Raw genomic sequence first — 20,190 nt, 5'->3', positions numbered from 1 at the left:
AGACATGTCTCGGTCATGTCTACATTGTTCTCGAACCCGTAGGGTCCGCACGCTTAAGGTTTTGATGATAGTTATATTGTGAGTTTATGAGTTTTGATGTACCGAAGGAGTTCGGAGTCCCGGATGAGATCGGGGACATGACGAGGAGTCTCGAAATGGTCGAGACGTAAAGATCGATATATTGGACGACTATATTCGGACATCGGAAAGGTTCCGAGTGATTAGAGTATTTTCGGAGGTATCGGGAAGTTACGGGAATACGAGGAAGAAGCAATGGGCCTTTAATGGGCCTTAGTGGAAAGGACCAGGAGGTGGCGCGCGCCCCTCCCAAGCCCAGTCCGAATTGGACAAGGGGTTTGGGGCGCGGCCCCTCTCTCCCTTCCTTCCCCTCTTCCCCCCTTTTCCTAGTTGGACTAGGAAAGGTGGAAACCTACTCCAACTAGGAGTAGGAATCCTACTCCTCCTTGGCGCGCCCACAAGGGCCGGCCGGCCTCCCCCTTGCTCCTTTATATACGGGGGCAGGGGGCACCCCATAGACACACAAGTTGATCCACGTGATCATATTCTTAGCCGTGTGCGGTGCCCCCTTCCACCATAATCCTCGATAATATCGTAGCGGTGCTTAGGCAAAGCCCTGCGACGGTAGTACATCAAGATCGTCACCACGCCGTCGTGCTGACGGAACTCTACCCCGACACTTTGCTGGATCGGAGTCCGGGGATCGTCATCGAGCTGAACGTGTGCTAAAACTCGGAGGTGCCGTAGTTTCGGTGCTTGATCGGTCGGGCCGTGAAGACGTACGACTACATCAACCGCGTTGTGCTAACGCTTCCGCTGTCGGTCTACAAGGGTACGTAGATCACACTCTCCCCTCTCGTTGGTATGCATCACCATGATCTTGCGTGTGCGTAGGAAAATTTTGAAATTACTACGTTCCCCAACAGTTGTAAGGAATCTGAATATGAACTCATTGTAATGTATAATAACAAGAAAAAAACCATGAATCCTAAAAAAGATCATTTTATGAGTCAGGTTGACAATTTTGAGACACGGGAAAGGATAATGTTGGTAACAGTCTTCATTAACAAGATTAATGGACTGAGATTTCTCAAATGACATTTGCTTCACCAACAATGATTAGCAGTAGCATTAGCATACCTCTAATTCAGCATAGGAGTTGCAAGCAAGGGAAAACTAGTCTACTATTTTAAAACTAAAATGAGCATCCTAATGGTGTATGCATAGCACAATACTAATGTCCATGTGATGTATTTTCAATCTAGTTTATATTCTGTTAGTTTTGGCCTGTAGGTTAGCGTTATCATGTCAGGTGAATAAGTTGTCTTCACATGCCAAATTGAGCAAGATTGGGATGGGGTGCAAATGCAACGAAACCAGTAAAAAGTAGGAACTTGATAAATAGGATTCTTCCTTCAGTAATATCTAATGAATGGGTGTGACCTGCCTTATATCCTGATAGAAACTAATGCATCATATGATAAGATTAAAAAACTGAAATATTACATCCGAAAAGACTGGATGGTTATACTCTATCTCCATAATTTGTATAGTAAAAAAATCTTCAGAATTCGCCTTAAATGACAGAATTGTCATATGAGAAGTACAAGCATCATAATGTTGAGCAAGCTTGCTTATGCTACTGTGTGGATAAACATATATGTACCCATCCCTAATCTTACAAAGAAGAGTATATATGTAACCATAAAAGAGTATAAAACTGCTATGGTACTACATACCGATGTGTTGCACAATTAGCTATAAGGAAGGGAAAGTGGCACTCCTGGGGATGACTATGGTGGTACAGTTTCTACTTTAAAATTAATTACATTATTTGCTCAGTTTTTTGGGAAAATCAGTGATGCCACACAAGCAACTCAAAACCGACAAGGTTCCCAAAAGGTACGTGAGATATTTACTTCAACTCCAATAGGAGGTATATCTATTTCAAATCCAAACATAGATTACAGGTAAGAATACTGCACTGTAAACAGAGATCAATGACATCACTGAATCCCACACATAATTTGTTTATCTCCAGTAGGAAATGTTAGCAGCACATCCAGAACATTATTAAGTAGTAACATTACAAACATGTTTGGAGTAGCTACTAGCTGCAGTGAGTATGACCCTGAGTGACAGAACAAAAAATTTCCTGGATACTAGATGTGTATTTGCAGATGGTGCAGGTCATGAACCAAAATTACAACCAATTGTTGTACTTGAATTAACTATCTGCAAGCTCTGAAAATTATACCCAAATGGTTAGGACTTTTTGTTTCAGAAACAAATTGTGATGTATGTACAACAAGGAAAAAAATCAACGATTATGAGGAATCATAAATTATTACATGGTTTGAGAATGATTATGTGAAGTAGCACACGAATTTCCAAAAATTTATAATCGGGAGGCAAAATTCTACTACCTGTATGTCTACTACGAACCAGATTGAGGATTGAAGGTATGAAACTGTTCAGTTTAGAAGTATTCAACAAAGATACTTCAATCACAGAGCTTAATATCTACTAGCTTAAATTCAAATGCTCACTCAAGATTGTGATATCATTTTGGTATTTAAGTGAAATAACATAGTTTAGTGCTATTGAGCTTAAGTCTGTATCTTTCGGCACGACGATGGACTAACAACTACTCCTATATATAAAGCTTGGCAATGAACCAACAACTGTTCATATAATTAAAGCTTGACTAAGAACCAACAACTATTCCTATAAAATCAAGATTGATACAGAACAACAACTATTACTAGATATAAAGCTTTATACAAAACCAACAACTATTCCTTTAAAAGAATCCAGAAAATGGAATTTGATTTACTATTTTTGATGTTGAGTGTGTGTTTACCTTAGCTCGAGAGGAGTAGCAGCTAAATTGAGAACCATGACAGTAACAACATTGCAATGAGCTACTAACATCGTCATAGCAAGTCGACCAATAATAATAGTGGTCCCTGTAATCATGAAGGGTCTGGTGGCAATACTACAATATGGCTCAACGCCTCAATGCCTGAAGCTCTCTCGGTGCTTTCAAAAGTGGACTCAAAGACATGTGTGAACCCCTGATGCATGTTCTCAATGCTCACATCAGTTACCCTGCATACTAAAGGAAGAACAAATAATTGACATATAAGCTTTGAAAAACTAAAAACAAGTTGAAACTCGTGAATCTCCAACGAGTGATGCCTCGTTCTCAAGGTTCATACGGTCTTTTTGGACAAAGGGTTACATTTGAGGGCATGGTGTAAACTGGCTGATATGAGTTGTTCTGACATTGTTAAGTGGAGCTTTGATTTTTCTTATTGCAGAATAATAAATATAGCCATGTAAACTTTATACTGCAAACAAAAACGTCATAGGATAAAACCACATGAATCTGAATGTTCAAGATGTGATGTTAAGATACTTGTAATATTACTGGAAAAAAGGAGTTCACAGGGGTCTCATGCACACCAAAGTTTAGATAGGTTAAGGAATTATTTGAGGAGAAACGAGGTTGGTAAGATATAGTACTAGTATTTCTATTAGCCGAATCAGTTTTACTTGTTAGTTTGACTACACTAGTTCCCCTGATGGATCCAATAGAAATAGCTCCTCTACTACTTGAATCCATCATTGTAAATCAATCACGTGGCTTACAAGCCAGCGGCCGCATAGGGAAGAATCACAGCCCATGCAGGCAATTCGTCAAGCACCTACCGAGCGCAACCTAAGCAGCTATAACAATGGCTCACCCAATGGGAGGCAGAGGCAGGAAGGTGCAAGAATCAACAGAGGGGTTGGCGGTGAGGGCAGCTACCGTACTAGTGGAAGACCTTCATAGAGGGGACTTTGTCGACGACACCGACGTAGCCGGGGATGACCCTGTCCAGCTGCTCCGGGGTCACGCCCTCCTTGAACTGCACGATGACGAGGTGCGTCACCACGCTGCCGCCGCAGCCATCGTCGCTCCCGGCTTGTTTTTGAAGGAAATATGCCCTAGAGGTAATAATAAAGTTGTTATTTATATTTCCTTTTATCGTGATAAATGTTTATTATTCATGCTAGAATTGTGTTAACCGGAAACTTGATACATGTGTGAATAGATAGACAAAACAAAGTGTCCCTAGTATGCCTCTACTTGACTAGCTCGTTAATCAAAGATGGTTAAGTTTCCTGACCATAGACATGTGTTGTCATTTGATAAATGGGATCACATCATAAGGAGAATGATGTGATGGACAAGACCCATCCGTTAGCTTAGCATAACGATCGTTAAGTTTTATTGCTATTGCTTTCTTCATGACTTATACATATTCCTTTGACTATGAGATTATGCAACTCCCGAATACCGGAGGAATATTTTGTGTGCTATTTAACGTCGCAACGTAATTGGGTGATTATAAAGATACTCTACAGGTATCTCCAAAGGTGTTTGTTGGGTTGGCATAGATCAAGATTAGGATTTTCCACTCCGAGTATCAGAGAGGTATCTCTGGGCCCTCTCGCTAATGCACATCATGATAAGCCTTGCAAGCAATGTGACTAATGAGTTGGTTACGGGATGATGCATTACGGAACGAGTAAAGAGACTTGCGGGTAACAAGATTGAACTAGGTATGAAGATACCGACGATCGAATCTCGGGCAAGTAACATACCGATGATAAAGTGAATGACTTATGTTGTCATTGTGGTTTGACCGATAAAGATATTTGTAGAATATGTAGGAACCAATATGAGCATCCAGGTTCCGCTGTTGGTTATTGATCGGAGATGTGTCTCGGTCATGTCTACATAGTTCTTGAACCCGTAGGGTCCGCATGGTTAACGTTCGATGACGATTTATATTATGAGTTATGTGTTTTGGTGACCGAAGATTGTTCGGAGTCCCAGATGAGATCACGGACATGACGAGGAGTCTCAAAATGGCCGAGAGGTAAAGAGTGATATATTGGACGATAGTATTCGGACACCGGAATGGTTCCGGAGTGTTTCCGGAATTTATCGGAGTACCGAGGGGTTACTGGAACCCCCAGGGAAACTAATGGGCAATATGCACAGAAGAATTACGTCCTTGATGCACCGCTAGGTGCAAGGCCTGCTGCAGGAGCAACTGCTAACATTGTGAACGTCTGGCAAGCTAAATCTGACTACTCGATAGTTCAGTATGGCATGCTTTACGGCTTAGAATCGGGACTTCAAAGACGTTTTGAATGTCATGGAGCATATGAGATGTTTCAGGAGTTGAATTTAATATTTCAAGCAAATGCCCGAGTTGAGAGATATGAAGTCTCCAACAAGTTCTATAGCTGCAAGATGGAGGAGAACAGTTCTGTCAGTGAACACATTGTAATGCCCTTGATGCGGCTATATCTCCCATGTGTCGAAGCACGACTTAGAGGCATAACCGCATTGAAAGCAATGTCGCAAGTGAGGTAATCTTCACACAACCCATGTAATACATAAGGGAAAGAGACACATAGTTGGCTTACAATCGCCACTTCACACAATTACATGAATAAAGCATTACATCAACCAAATACAATCAAGGTCCGACTAGGAAACCAAAATAAAAGAAGAACCCCAAAAGGGACAAGGTCCCCGATCGACCCCAACCGGGCTCCACTACTGATCAACTAGAACGAAACGACACAAAGGAGAAGATCTTCATCGAGCTCCTCCTGAGCTTGGTTGCGTCATCTGCACGGACTCATCGGCACCTGCAAGCTGGTTTTGGAAGTATATGTGAGTCACGGGGACTCAGCAATCTCACACCCATGCGATCAAGACTATTTAAGCTTATGGGTAAGGTAAAAGGTATGAGGTGGAGCTGCAGCAAGCGACTAGCATAATATGGTGGCTAACATACGCAAATGAGAGCGAGAAGAGAAGGCAAAGCACGACCGAGAAACTATGATCAAGAAGTGATCCTAGAACAACCTGCGTCAAGCATAACTCCAACACCGTGTTCACTTCCCGGACTCCGCCGGAAAGAGACCATCACGGTTACACACGCAGTTGACTCATTTTAATTAAGTTAAGGTTCAAGTTATCTACAACCGGACATTAACAAATTCCCATCTACCCATAACCGCGGGCACGACTTTCGAAAGTTCAAATCCCTGCAGGGGTGTCCCAACTTAGCCCATGACAAGCTCTCACGGTCAACGAAGGATATTCCTTCTAGCGGGAAGACCCGATCAAACTCGGAATCCCGGTTACAAGACATTTCAACAATGGTAAAACAAGTCCAGCAACACCGCCCGAATGTATCGACAAATCCTGATAGGAGCTGCACATATCTCATTCTCAGGGCACACTCAGATTGTCCAAACTTCCGGTAGGCCAGCCCAGAGTTGCCCCTGGTGGCCACCGGCGGCTGACAGTTTGGACCAACACTCAGAGGAGCACTGGCCCGGGGGGGTTAAAATAATGATGACCCTTGAGTCTGCAGAACCCAAGGGAAAAAAGGCTAGGTGGCAAATGGTAAAACCAAGGTTGGGCATTGCTGGAGGAGTTTTATTCAAGGCGAACTGTCAAGGGGTTCCCATTATAGCCCAACCGCGTAAGGAACGCAAAATCCGGGAACATAACGCCGATATGACGGAAACTAGGGCGGCAAGAGTGGAACAAAACACCAGGCATAAGGCCGAGCCTTCCACCCTTTACCAAGTATATAGATGCATTAATTAAATAAGAGATATGGTGATATCCCAACAAGTAAACATGTTCCAACAAGGAACAACATCTCCATGTTCCAACAAGGAACAAACTTCAATCTTCACCTACAACTAACAACGCTATAAGAGGGGCTGAGCAAAGCGGTAACATAGCCAAACAACGGTTTGCTAGGACAAGGTGGGTTAGAGGCTTGGTTCAACAATATGGGAGGCATGATAAGCAAGTGGTAGGTATCGCAACATAGGCATAGAAAAAGAGCGAGCATCTAGCAAGCAAAGATAGAAGTGATTTCGAGGGTATGGTCATCTTGCCTGAAATCCCGAAAGGAAGAAGAACGAGTCCATGAAGAAGACAAACAGACGTAGTCGAACGGATCCTCACAAACGCGACGTTATCGGAACCAACCCGAAGAAGCAACACCGGAAAGAAGCAAACAACATAGTAAATAACCAACACATCAACATGGCATGATGCACAACCAAGTATGATGGATGTCTGATTTAATGAGGCATGGCATGGCAAAGTGCACAAACAATCCTACAAATTAAGTGGAGCTCCATTATGCAACTCCGTTGCATAATGACGAAACACCACAACAATTATTTAGTTCGATCTTGTTTATGTACCCAACAATATTAAATGTTGTTAGCATGACAAAAGGGTGAAGCAAAGTAAAACTACCTATCTAGTCAAGTTTAAATGAGGCCGGAAGCAATGGACAACAATTCCGGAAACTCCTCATGCATATATTAGGTTTGGTACTGTTATGCCCTAAACATTATTTTAGAGTTGTTAAACATGCAAGATGATGCCACCATGTTAAACTAGGCAAAATTCTACCCCATTTACATATAAAGTTTGTTAAAAACGGGGCTACGGTTAATTAGTTATGAATTAAAACATTTTAACATGGCATAGGAGAAAAATAATGCAAACATCATTTTAAGCATTTTAACATGGCAAGAAAGTGGCATATTATTAATCTACACATAATTTTAAGCAAGTTTCATATATAAATTATTTTAATATGACGCACGGTTATTAAGTTATTATATGCATGAACAACAGGGACTTTTCTGTAAAACAGTAATTCGCTGGGTAAATGGACAAATCGTAGATCCGGGAAAAAACAGAGACGGGCCGAAACTGAGCGCTCACATTGGGCTTGGCCCGGTTGGGCAGAGAAGGGAGCAGCGGACGGCCTCATCTGGTCGTGGCCCACGCGGGCGCTGGCGCGGAGCTGGGCCTCGCATGGCCCAAGGCCCGTGAAAGCTGGCAGGCTCGCAGCGGGAGCTGGGCCGGAGGAGCGGGCGAGGGGCAGGCTGGATCGAACGAGGAGATGGGCTGGCACGGTCAACGGGTGTAGGCGAGGCGCGTGTTCGTCCTCGAAGCAGAGGACGCAGGCGGCTTGGGCAGCGACGCGGATGCAGAGGAGGCTGGCTCAGGCGCCAGACTGGCGAGGGTAGCGGATTCGGGCGCGGGGAAGGAGGCAGGGGTGCGTGGCACATCCCCAGATCGCTGGATGCAGAGGAACAGGAGGCAGAGGCGAGGCGGCACCATGGGACTTGGAGCTCCAGGCATCGGCGTACATGGCGGCTTGGTGCAGTGAGGGCGCAGAGGAGCGGCGGTGCTGGCGGGGGCTCCTCCTGGATCCGCGCGACGAGGAGGAAGACGGGGCGCTCGTGCCCGAGCTAGCGAAGCAGGACGGTGGCGGACTGTGTTGATCCGACCGGGGTCCATGCAATCGGGGCGGAGTGCTCCTCGTTCCCTGCAGCGATGGAGCTTGTGGACTTGGCGTAGCAGGAGTGCTCTGGGACGAACGAGACGCGGGGTGGACGCGGGAGGATGGATCCGTCCGTCTCCCGGTTGGACCTGGTGCAAACGGCGGCGAGGGAGCTGCAGCCACCATGGATGTTCCTAGTACAGAGAGGAAGAGGCAACGGGGCATGAGAGAGAGGTTAGGGACGGGCGAGAGAAGAGACAGGGGCTTCGGGAGAGGATCTCCTTTCCTTGGATCGAGCAGGTGGAGAGCTGCAGTGCCGGTTGGGCAAGCGCACAGATCGAGCAAGGTAGGTGGTACCGTAGGTTGGCTCGGGTCGAGTGGATCGGGAAGGTGGAGGCTGGTTGGGTGGCTGAGGAAATCAAGGAGGATTTGGAATGAGCGGCGGCGGCGAGTGAGGGGATGGATGGGACAGCCGTCCGAGATTTTTGGGTTAGGTTGTTTATATAGGTAGGGGAAATAGGGTAAGGGGGTATTCGGTCCGTCCGATCATAATCAAGCGGTCGAGAATTAATTGGTTAGGAAGTCCAATTAACAAAACGGAGACGTTTTGTAGATGTTTGGGGATGATCCGGACCCAACGGCGACGACTGCCCGGGTCGGGTCCGGGGAAGTTCCGGACGCGCGCGTGAGGGATTCGAAGCACTGTGCAGAGAGGGTTTCGGGGTCTGGCGGTTGTCAGCGGACTGTGCAGAAGCTTTGGGCTGAGAGAAGAGAAGAGAGAGAGACCCGGCGACAGTTTCCGGAGACCGAAAACATCCGACGTTAGACCGACTATAATGTCGCTATAGATATCCGTTGGGCTATCAAACGAACTCCGAATGCGACGGAACTTGACAAGCGGTCTATCTACACTATAATAAGACCACACGTCAACTCTCATCCCATTCCGCGAACATTTTCCGTCCACTTATAAAATAATATTTCGGACATGCCGCGGGCGCGTGCAAGTGTGTCTGGGCTCAGAACGGACAACGGAGAGAACGAGGAGGCCGGGACGGATGCAAGTTTTGAAAACATGATGATGCAATGCACATGATGACATGATAAGATGCAACACGCAAGCAAATGACATGGCAACGACGGCGAATAACTGGAGGACAACTGGCACATCGGTCTCGGGCGTCACACACATACTCAGAAAGTCTGGGTACCATAACCACTTGACTCAGCTGGGAGTTAATCTTCCGGATGATAGTGTTATTGAAAGAGTTCTTCAATCACTCCCACCAAGCTATAAAGGCTTCGTGATGAACTATAATATGCAAGGGATGAACAAGATGATTCCCGGGCTCTTCGCAATGCTCAAAGCTGCGGAGGTAGAAATCAAGAAGAAGCATCAAGTGTTGATGGTTAACAAGACCACTAGTTTCAATAAAAAGGGCAAAGGAAAGAAGGGGAACTTCAAGAAGAATGGCAAGAAAGTTGCTACTCCCACTACGGGAAACAGGTAATTTGCCGTCAGGGGGAGGCTTTGTCGTCAGCTTTTCGTCGGGCCAGACAGCAAAGACCAATTTTGCCGTCAGCTGCAGACGGCAAAGAAAGACTGGCGGCATAATAGACTTTGCCGTCTGCCAAAAAATACAGATGGCAAACAGATCACTTTGTCGTCTTCCTACAAAATAACATACGACAAAGTACTTTGTCGTCTGTTATTTTGTAGGCAGATGGCAAAGTGAGCTGTTGCTACCTCTTGAGCACTGCGTTGGTTTTCCCTTGAAGAGGAAAGGGTGATGCAGCAAAGTAGCGTAAGTATTTCCCTTAGTTTTTAAGAACCAAGGTATCAATCCAGTAGGAGGCCACACACAAGTCCCTCGTACCTACACAAACAAATACGAACCTCGCAACCAACGCGATAAAGGGGTTGTAAATCCCTTCATGGTCACTTACGAGAGTGAGATCTGATAGAGATGATAAGATAATATTTTTGGTATTTTTATGATAAAGATTGAAAGTAAAAATTGCAAAATAAAATAGAGTGGAAAGTTATATGATAAAAGATAGACCCGGGGGCCATAGGTTTCACTAGTGGCTTCTCTCGAGATAGCATAAGTATTACGGTGGGTGAACAAATTATTGTCGAGCAATTGATAGAAAAGTGAATAATTATGAGAATATCTAGGCATGATCATGTATATAGGCATCACGTCCGTGACAAGTAGACCGACTCCTGCCTGCATCTACTACTATTACTCCACACATCAACCGCTATCCAGCATGCATCTAGAGTATTAAGTTCATAAGAACAGAGTAACAAATTAGGTAAGATGACATGATGTAGAGGGATAAACTCAAGCAATATGATATAAACCCCATCTTTTTATCCTCGATGGCAACAATACAATACGTGCCTTTGCTGCCCCTGCTGTCACTGGGAAAGGACACCGCAAGATTGAACCCAAAGCTAAGCACTTCTTCCATTGAAAGAAAGATCAATCTAGTAGGCCAAACCAAACTGATAATTCGAAGAGACTTGCAAAGATAAACCAATCATACATAAAAGATTTCAGAGACGAATCAAATATTGTTCATAGATAAACTTGATCATAAACCCACAATTCATCGGATCTCGACAAACACACCGCAAAAAGAGTTACATCGAATAGATCTCCAAGAAGATCGAGGAGAACATTGTATTGAGATCCAAAGAGAGAAGAAGCCATCTAGCTAATAACTATGGACCCGAAGGTCTGAAGTAAACTACTCACACAACACCGGAGAGGCCATGGAGTTGATGTAGAGGCCCTCCATGATCGATGCCCCCTCCGGCAGAGCTCTAGAAAAGGCCCCAAGATGGGATCTCTTGGGTATAGAAGGTTGTGGCGGTGGAATTAGGGTTTCGTGGTGCTCCTGGATGTTTTCAGGGTATATGAGTATATATGGGAGGAAGAAGTAGGTCGGTTGAGCCACAAGGGGCCTGATACGTCTCCGTCGTATCTACTTTTCCAATCACTTTTGCCCTTGTTTTGGACTCTAACTTGTATGATTTGAATGGAACTTACCCGGACTGACGCTATTTTCAGCAGAATTTCCATGATGTTGTTTTATGTGCAGAAAAAAAAAGTTCTCGGAATGACCTGAAACTCCACGGGATATCTTATAATAAATAATAAAAAATCCTCGCCAAAGATGAAGACCGGGGGGTCCACACCCTTCTCACGAGGGTGGGGGCGCCCCCCCTAGGGCGCGCCCCTACCTCGTGGGCCCCCTGGAGACCCCCCGACTCCAACTCCAACTCTATATAACTGCTTTCGGGGAGAAAAAATCAGAGAAAAAGAAATCATCGCGTTTTACGATACGGAGCCGCCGCCAAGCCCTAAAACCTCTCGGGAGGGCTGATCTGGAGTCTGTTCGGGGCTCCGGAGAGGGGGATTCATCACCGTCGTCATCATCAACCATCCTCCGTCACCAATTTCATGATGCTCACCGCCGTGCGTGAGTAATTCCATCGTAGGCTTGCTGGACGGTGATGGGTTGGATGAGATTCACCATGTAATCAAGTTAGTTTTGTTAGGGTTTGATCCCTAGTATCCACTATGTTCTGAGATTGATGTTGCTATGACTTTGCTATTCTTAATGCTTGTCATTAGGGCCCGAATGCCATGATTTCAGATCTGAACCTATTATGTTTTCATCAATATATGAGAGTTCTAGATCCTATCTTGTAAGTCTATAGTCACCTAATATGTGTTATGATCCGTTAACCCCGAAGTGACAATAATCGGGATACTTACCGGTGATGACCGTAGTTTGAGGAGTTCATGTATTCACTATGTGCTAATGCTTTGTTCCGGTTCTCTATTAAAAGGAGGCCTTAATATCCCTTAGTTTCCATTAGGACCCCGCTGCCACGGGAGGGTAGGACAAAAGATGTCATGCAAGTTCTTTTCCATAAGCACGTATGACTATATTCGGAATACATGCCTACATTACATTGACGAATTGGAGCTAGTTCTGTGTCACCCTATGTTATGACTGTTACATGATGAACCGCATCCGGCATAATTATCCATCATTGATCCGATGCCTACGAGCTTTCAATATACTGGTTTACGCTTATTTACTTTCCCGTTGCTATTGTTACAATCACTACAAAATACCAAAAACATTACTTTGCTTTCATTACTCCTTTGTTACCGTTACCATCACTATCATATTACTTTGCTACTAAACACTTTGCTGCAGATACTAAGTTTCCAGGTGTGGTTGAATTGACAACTCAGCTGCTAATACTTGAGAATATTCTTTGGCTCCCCTTGTGTCGAATCAATAAATTTGGGTTGAATACTCTACCCTCGAAAGCTGTTGCGATCCCCTATACTTGTGGGTTATCAAGACTAATTTCTGGCGTCGTTGCCGGGGAGCATAGCTCTATTCTTTGAGTCACTTGGGATTTATATCTGCTGGACACTATGAAGAACTTGAGAGATCAAAAAACCAAGATCTATCCCTCAACTATGAGGGGAGGTAAGGAACTGCCATCTAGCTCTGCACTTGATTCACCTTCTGTTATGAGTAAGCTTGCGACACCTAAACCTGCTTCTGCTATTCGTTCTGATATGTCGCATGTTATTGATGATGCTACTTCTGCTATACATGATACTTATGATGAAACTACCTCTATGCCTGATACTACTATGCCACTTAGTGATTTTCTCGAGGAACGACTTGCTAGGGCTAGAGAGATTGAAAATATTGAATCTGATTATGAAGATGAAAGTGATGATGAAGAATCACTTGTTATTCCTGAGGGTTATTTATTTGATCAAGATGCTTCTTTAGCTATTTTAGCTTGCAAAGATAGATATGAACTCAAAAGGTTATTAGCTAAATGGAATAAGCAATCTCTGAATGATAGGATGAGACCTGGCCCTGCTTTTGCTACTTCACCTATCTGTGTTGCTGATAAGGATTATGAATTCTCTGTTGATCCTGATATAATTACTTTGGTTGAATCTGATCCTTTTTATGGCTATGAATCTAAAACTGTTGTGGCACATCTTACTAAATTAAATGATATAGCTACCCTGTTCACTAATGATGAGAGATCTCGCTACTTTTATATCCTTAAAATATTTCGGTTCTCATTAAAGGGTGATGCTAAGATATGGTTTAATTCTCTTGATCCTGGTTGTGTGCGTAGTCCCCAGGATATGATTTATTACTTCTCTGCTAAATATTTCCCTGCTCATAAGAAACAAGCTGCTTTAAAGGAAATATACAACTTTGTGCAAATTAAAGAAGTGAGTCTCCCACAAGCTTGGGGGAGGCTTCTCAAGTTACTTAATGCTTTGCCTGATCATCCTCTTAAGAAAAATGAAATACTTGATATCTTTTATAATGGACTAACCGATGCTTTCAGAGATTACCTGGATAGTTGTGCTGGTTCTCTTTTCAGGGAAAGAACACCGGATGAAGCTGAAATCTTATTGAATAATATGTTGACAAATGAAAATAATTGGGCACCTCCTGAGCCAGCTCCTGCTCCAATTAATGATCATATTCCTAAACCAACTCCAAAGAAGAGGGGTATTCTGTTTCTCAGTCCCGAAGATATGCAAGAGGCAAAGAAATCTATGAAAGAAAAAGGTATTAAAGCTGAAGATGTTAAGAATTTACCTCCTATTGAAGAAATACATGGTCTTAATTTACCGCCTATTGAAGAAACATATGATCTTAATCCTTTATTTAGTGAAGAACCTCCAGACCCCGATAACCCGACACAGGTAGTAAAGGTAAATTCTCTCTATAGATATGATAAAGCTGAAATCCCTCCTACTAAAATTGCTAGTCAATGCTTGGATGAGTTTGATAATTTTATGTTTAAACAAGAATACTTCAATGCTTATTTTGGTAGACAATTAAAACAAGATGCTGATATGATTAAATACTTGGGTGATTATATGGCTAATATTAGAGATGAACTTAAACTTTTTAGCAAACATGCTTCTATGGTTACCACTCAAGTAGAACAAGTACTTAAAGCTCAAAAAGAATTGCTCAATGAGATGAATAGTAGGAAAAATGATTATGCTGTTAAAGTGGCTACTAGAACTGGTAGAATGACTCAGGAACCTTTGTATCCTGAAGGCCACCCTAAGAGAATTGAGCAAGATTCTCAGAGAAATAAAATTGATGCACCTAGTTCTTCTAAAAAGAAGAAAAAGAAAAATGATAGAGTTGTGCAAACCTCTAGTGAACCTATTGCTGAACCACCTGATAATCCAAATGATATATCTATGTCTAATGCTGAAGCTCAATCTGGCAATGAACATGAACCTAATGATGATGTTCATAATGATGCTCAACCTAGTAATGATAATGATGTAGAAATTGAACCTGCTGTTGATCTTGATAACCCACAATCAAAGAATCAATGTTATGATAAGAAATATTTTGTTGCTAGGAAACATGGTAAAGAAAGAGAACCTTGGGTTCAGAAACCCATGCCTTTTCCTCCCAAACCATCCAAGAAAAAGGATGATGAGGATTTTGAGTGCTTTCTGAAATGATTAGACCTATCTTTTTACATGTGCGATTAACTGATATACTCAAAACAAATCCTTATGCTAAGTACATGAAAGATATTATTACAAATAAAAGAAAGATACCGGAAGCTGAAATTTCCACCATGCTTGATAATTATACTTTTAAGGGTGGAATACCAAAGAAACTTGGAGATCCAGGAGTACCTACTATACCATGCTCCATTAAAAGAAACTATGTTAAAACTGCTTTATGTGATCTTGGAGCCAGTGTTAGTGTTATGCCTCTCTCTTTATATCGTAGACTTGACTTGAATAAGTTGACACCTACTGAAATATCTTTGCAAATGGCTGATAAATCAACTGCTATACCTGTCGGTATTTGTGAGGACGTGCCTGTTGTGGTTGCAAACGTTACTATTTTAACGGACTTTGTTATTCTTGATATTCCTGAGGATGATAGTATGTCTATTATTCTTGGAAGACCTTTTCTTAATACTGCAGGGGCTGTTATTGATTGCAACAAAGGCAATGTCACTTTTCATGTTAATGGTAATGAGCATACGGTACACTTTCCGAGGAAACAACCTCAAGTTCATAGTATCAATTCTATCGGAAAAATTCCATCGATTATATTTGGAGGTTTTGAATTTCCTCTTCCTACTGTCAAGAAGAAATATGATATACTTATTATTGGGGATGTGCATATCCCCGTTGAGGTAACCTAGTGTTATTCGAAATTTCTCCAGTTTCATGTTAATCGGAATGAGTTTGTTAACAAGACTTGATCAACCTTGTTAGTGGATTCCTTTTGACGAGCATGAGATGGATGAAACTAGAAGCACAACCTCTGTACCCTCTCTATACTTTCTGTTATTTACTTGAAATAAAATAAAAATAAATAATTTTCTGTCTGTTATCTGATTATCCGTGCAATATAAAAATACCTCGAAAATAAAAGTTCTCCAAATGCCCTGAAAATTAAATATGATTTTTTATAGAATATTTGAGGATTTATGGAACAAAGAACACACCAGGGGGGCCAACCACCTTGCCACGAGGGTGGAGGGCGCGCTCACCCCCTAGGGCGCGCCCCCTGCCTCGTGGGCCCACGGTGGCCCTCCTCCACTTATTCCTGCACCCATCCTCTTCTTCTTCCTCACACAAACACGAAAAACCAGCTCAAACCCGAGTCCAAGCTCGTTTTGCTACCATTTTTGATCTCCTTGCTCAAAGCACCTCTCACAAAACTGCTTGGGGATATTGTTCCTTGGTATGTGACTCCTCCATTGGTCCAATTAGTTTTTGTTCTAGTGCTTTATTCATTGCAAAATTTTGCTGTTTAGGTGACCCTGTTCTTGAGCTTGCATGTCAAATTTATATGGTCAAAAGTAGTTTTGATGCATGATATAGGCCCAAGGCACTTGTAGGAGTAGTTGCTATCAATATTATTGAGTTTGGTTTACTTTTATTTTGAAGTTACTATTTTTTTCAGAATTTTTCATCGGAAGAAATATGTTTAGGAAAATGTTCCAAGGTGGTTCTTCAAAGAAGCAAGGACCCAGGCTTGCAATGCGTGATGCTGACGAAGAGCCACCAAGAGACGCTCCAGTGCGCCCTTGTGAGTGGCCTTCTGAAAATTTTATGGATCGAACGGGAATTAAAGAAGAATTTAACACATATTTGCGTAATGTCGATCTTGAGGACTTTGAGGCAGACAAATGCCCCTAGTATCATGAGCTCACAAGCTCTTTTGTGAGGAGGTTTGAGTATTCATCTTCGCGTAATTCTCCTCCAGTCATGTTTGATCTTTATGACAAATCTTATACCATGGACTTAGAGGATTTCACTTTTGCTTGCAAACTTCCACAATGGAGTAGTGTTAGGGATCCCCCTAAATCTGAATTTAGAAACTTTCTTGCTAGTATAACTGTAGGGGAATCTAGAGATATAACACAAGCTACCATAGGGAGCATTCACTTTCCTGCTATACATTATTTTGCTCTCTTCATAGGTAGGTGCATAAATGCTAAGGATGAAGCATGTCACATGTGTGTCCCTGACCTTAGCATTCTCCGGAGTGCTGTGTCAGGAGACCAATCTTATCATATGGGAGCCATTGTAGCTCGTAGGTTGCATCATAATAGATATAATGGAGATTTCTTTGGAGGAATTTATGCAACCCGCTTAGCTAAATTTCTTGAGATAGACGTTCGTGAAGGAGACATGGAGTTGCCTCCTGCTTATTTAGATTTTGATTCTACGGTTTCCCACCATTTTGTCGAGAGGAATGAATCACCTCTCCAGTACCGACTAATCTTTGACAGATGCCGTGCTGTCCATATTACTCTCCCTGCTCCTGCTTTCTTTGATTATCAGGCAAGAGGAGGATATACTATCACCAGAGAGGAGGCAGATGAGTACGAGAGGAGAGCGAAGGCCGCTCGTCGCCATACTGCAGCTCAGGAGGTGATAGCCGCTGCATCACAATACGACCCCAACAACTATTATTATGGATATCAGCCAGGCCAACCGTGGCCATAGACCAACTTAGGCCAAAAGCCTAAGCTTGGGGGAGTACATATTTCTCACCAACATTACATTTATGTTCACACACACTCATTGCTAGATGTCGGTGCTCATATTTTTTCATTGTATCATCCATGCTAGTTTATTTTCTTTTATTCTTTCTTCTTGTGTGTTTAATAAACCTTAAGAAAACCAAAAAAATTAGTTGTAGCTTTTAATTAATTTACTTTCCATGCTTGTAGTAGTAATTAAAAAGAAAACCCAAAAATATTTCCTGTTCTTCTTTTGCTTGTTGGGAGCTTTCCCATGTAAATAGTTTTGTTTCTTTTCTTTTTTTGGGGGTCAGTAGGAGAAGACCATGATTAAATTGTTGAAGTGGCTCTTATATGCTTTATTGTTGATTTAACCAAGAGCCCATATTGCTTTGTCTTCTCCTGTTTATTGAATGCTCGCAGATTCCAGCTTAGTACAATGCACGTGCACTCTTATTATTATTCACATCGTTCGGTCGTGCAAGTGGAAGACAATTATGATGATATATGATAGACTGACTGAGATGAGAAAAGCTGGTACGAACTCGACCTCGTTTGTTTTTGTAAATATGATGAGTTCATCGTTCTTGATTCAACTGTTATGAATACATGTTTGCAATGACAATTAGAGATCATAGTTGCTTGTGCCATGCTTGATTAGCTATGAGTTATAATGGTTTACCTTGCGTGCCAACATGCTATTAAAATGGTTATGATGTGGTATGATAGGGTGGTATCCTCCTCTGAATGATTTAAGTGACTTGACTTGGCACATGTTCACGCATGTAGTTGAAACAAATCAACATAGCCTTCACAATATTTATGTTCATGGTGGATTATATCCTACTCATGCTTGCATCCAATGTTTATTAATTTTAATGCATCTACATGGCTGTTGTCGCTCTCTAGTTGGTCGCTTCCTAGTCTTTTGCTAGCCTTCACCTGTACTAAGCGGGAATACTGCTTGTGCATCCAAACTCCTTAAACCCCAAGTTATTCAACATGAGTCCACTATACCTTCCTATATGCGGTATCTACCTGCCGTTCCAAGTAAATTTGTATGTGCCAAACTCTAAACCTTCAAATAATCATCCTGTTTTGTATGCTCTAATAGCTCATGTATCAACTAGGGTTGTCTGTATCTTCCATGTTAGGCAGGTTATTCTCAAGAGGAGTGGACTCCGCTCCTCACTCACAAGATAAATGGTTGGTCACCGGGATGCCCAGTCCCATGCTTTATGCAAACTAAATCAAAATAATTGCAAACAAAACTCCCCCTGGGACCTGATGTATGTTGGAGGCACTCGTTGTTTCGAGCAAGCCATGGATTGATGTTTGTTGGTGGAGGGGGAGTATAAACTTTACCATTCTGTTTGGGAACCGCTTATAATGTGTGTAGCATGGAAGATATCGCCATCTCTTGGTTGTTATGTTGACAATGAAAGTATACCGCTCAAAATGTTATTCACCTCTATTTCAAAACCGAGCTCTGGCACCTCTACAGATCCCTGCTTCCCTCTGCGAAGGGCCTATCTATTTACTTTTATGTTGAGTCATCACCCTCTTATTAAAAAGCACCAGTTGGAGAGCACCGCTGTCATTTGCATTCATTACTGTTAATTTATATTGGCCGTGACTATGATTGGATCTCTTTTACCATGAATTACAATGTCTAGTCAGTCCTTGATCTTTAAATGTGCTCTGCATTTATGTTTTGTGGTCTCAGAAAGGGCTAGCGAGATACCATCTTGTTATATCATATTATGATTGTTTTGAGAAAGTGTTGTCATCCGAGATTTATTATTATGGCTTGCTAGTTGATTATGCTATTGATATGGGTAATCATGAGACCTGAGAATTATTGCAAATGTGGTTAGTTATAATCTTTGCTGAAAAATTGAATGCTAGCTTGACATATTTACAACAACAAGAGCAAACAGAGTTTGTAAAAGTTTTTCTTTATTTCTTTCAGTTTGTCAACTGAATTTCTTGAGGACAAGCAAGGGTTTAAGCTTGGGGGAGTTGATACGTCTCCGTCGTATCTACTTTTCCAAACACTTTTGCCCTTGTTTTGGACTCTAACTTGTATGATTTGAATGGAACTAACTCGGACTGATGCTGTTTTCAGCAGAATTGCCATGATGTTGTTTTATGTGCAGAAAACAAAATTTCTCGGAATGACCTGAAACTCCATGAGATATCTTACAATAAATAATAAAAAATCCTCGCCAAAGATGAAGACCAGGGGGCCCACACCCTTCACATGAGGGTGGGGGCGCCCCCCTAGGGCGCGCCCCTACCTCGTGGGCCCCTTGGAGACCCCCTGACTCCAACTCCAACTCTATATAACTGCTTTCGGGGAGAAAAAAATCAGAGAAAAAGAAATCATTGCGTTTTACGATATGGAGCCGCCGCCAAGCCCTAAAACCTCTCGGGAGGGCTGATCTGGAGTCCGTTCAGGGCTCCGGAGAGGGGGATTCGTCGCCGTCGTCATCATCAACCATCCTCCGTCACCAATTTCATGATGCGCACCGCCGTGCGTGAGTAATTCCATCGTAGGCTTGCTGGACGGTGATGGGTTGGATGAGATTCACCATGTAATCAAGTTAGTTTTGTTAGGGTTTGATCCCTAATATCCACTATGTTCTGAGATTGATGTTGCTATGACTT

At 42.6% G+C, this 20,190-nt stretch overlaps 1 pseudogene; it reads right to left on the bottom strand.

Moving 5' to 3' along the window:
• Positions 1-3,836: 3,836 nt before the first annotated feature.
• The window catches only part of LOC125528320 (glutathione S-transferase TCHQD-like), a 44,217-nt pseudogene continuing 27,863 nt past the window's right edge, over positions 3,837-20,190 (bottom strand).

This window comes from Triticum urartu, chromosome 2A (genome assembly GCF_056163025.1).
Source record: "Triticum urartu cultivar PI428250 chromosome 2A, HENAU_Tu73, whole genome shotgun sequence".
NCBI lineage: Eukaryota > Viridiplantae > Streptophyta > Magnoliopsida > Poales > Poaceae > Triticum > Triticum urartu.
This window is presented reverse-complemented; position numbering and strand designations above follow the sequence as displayed.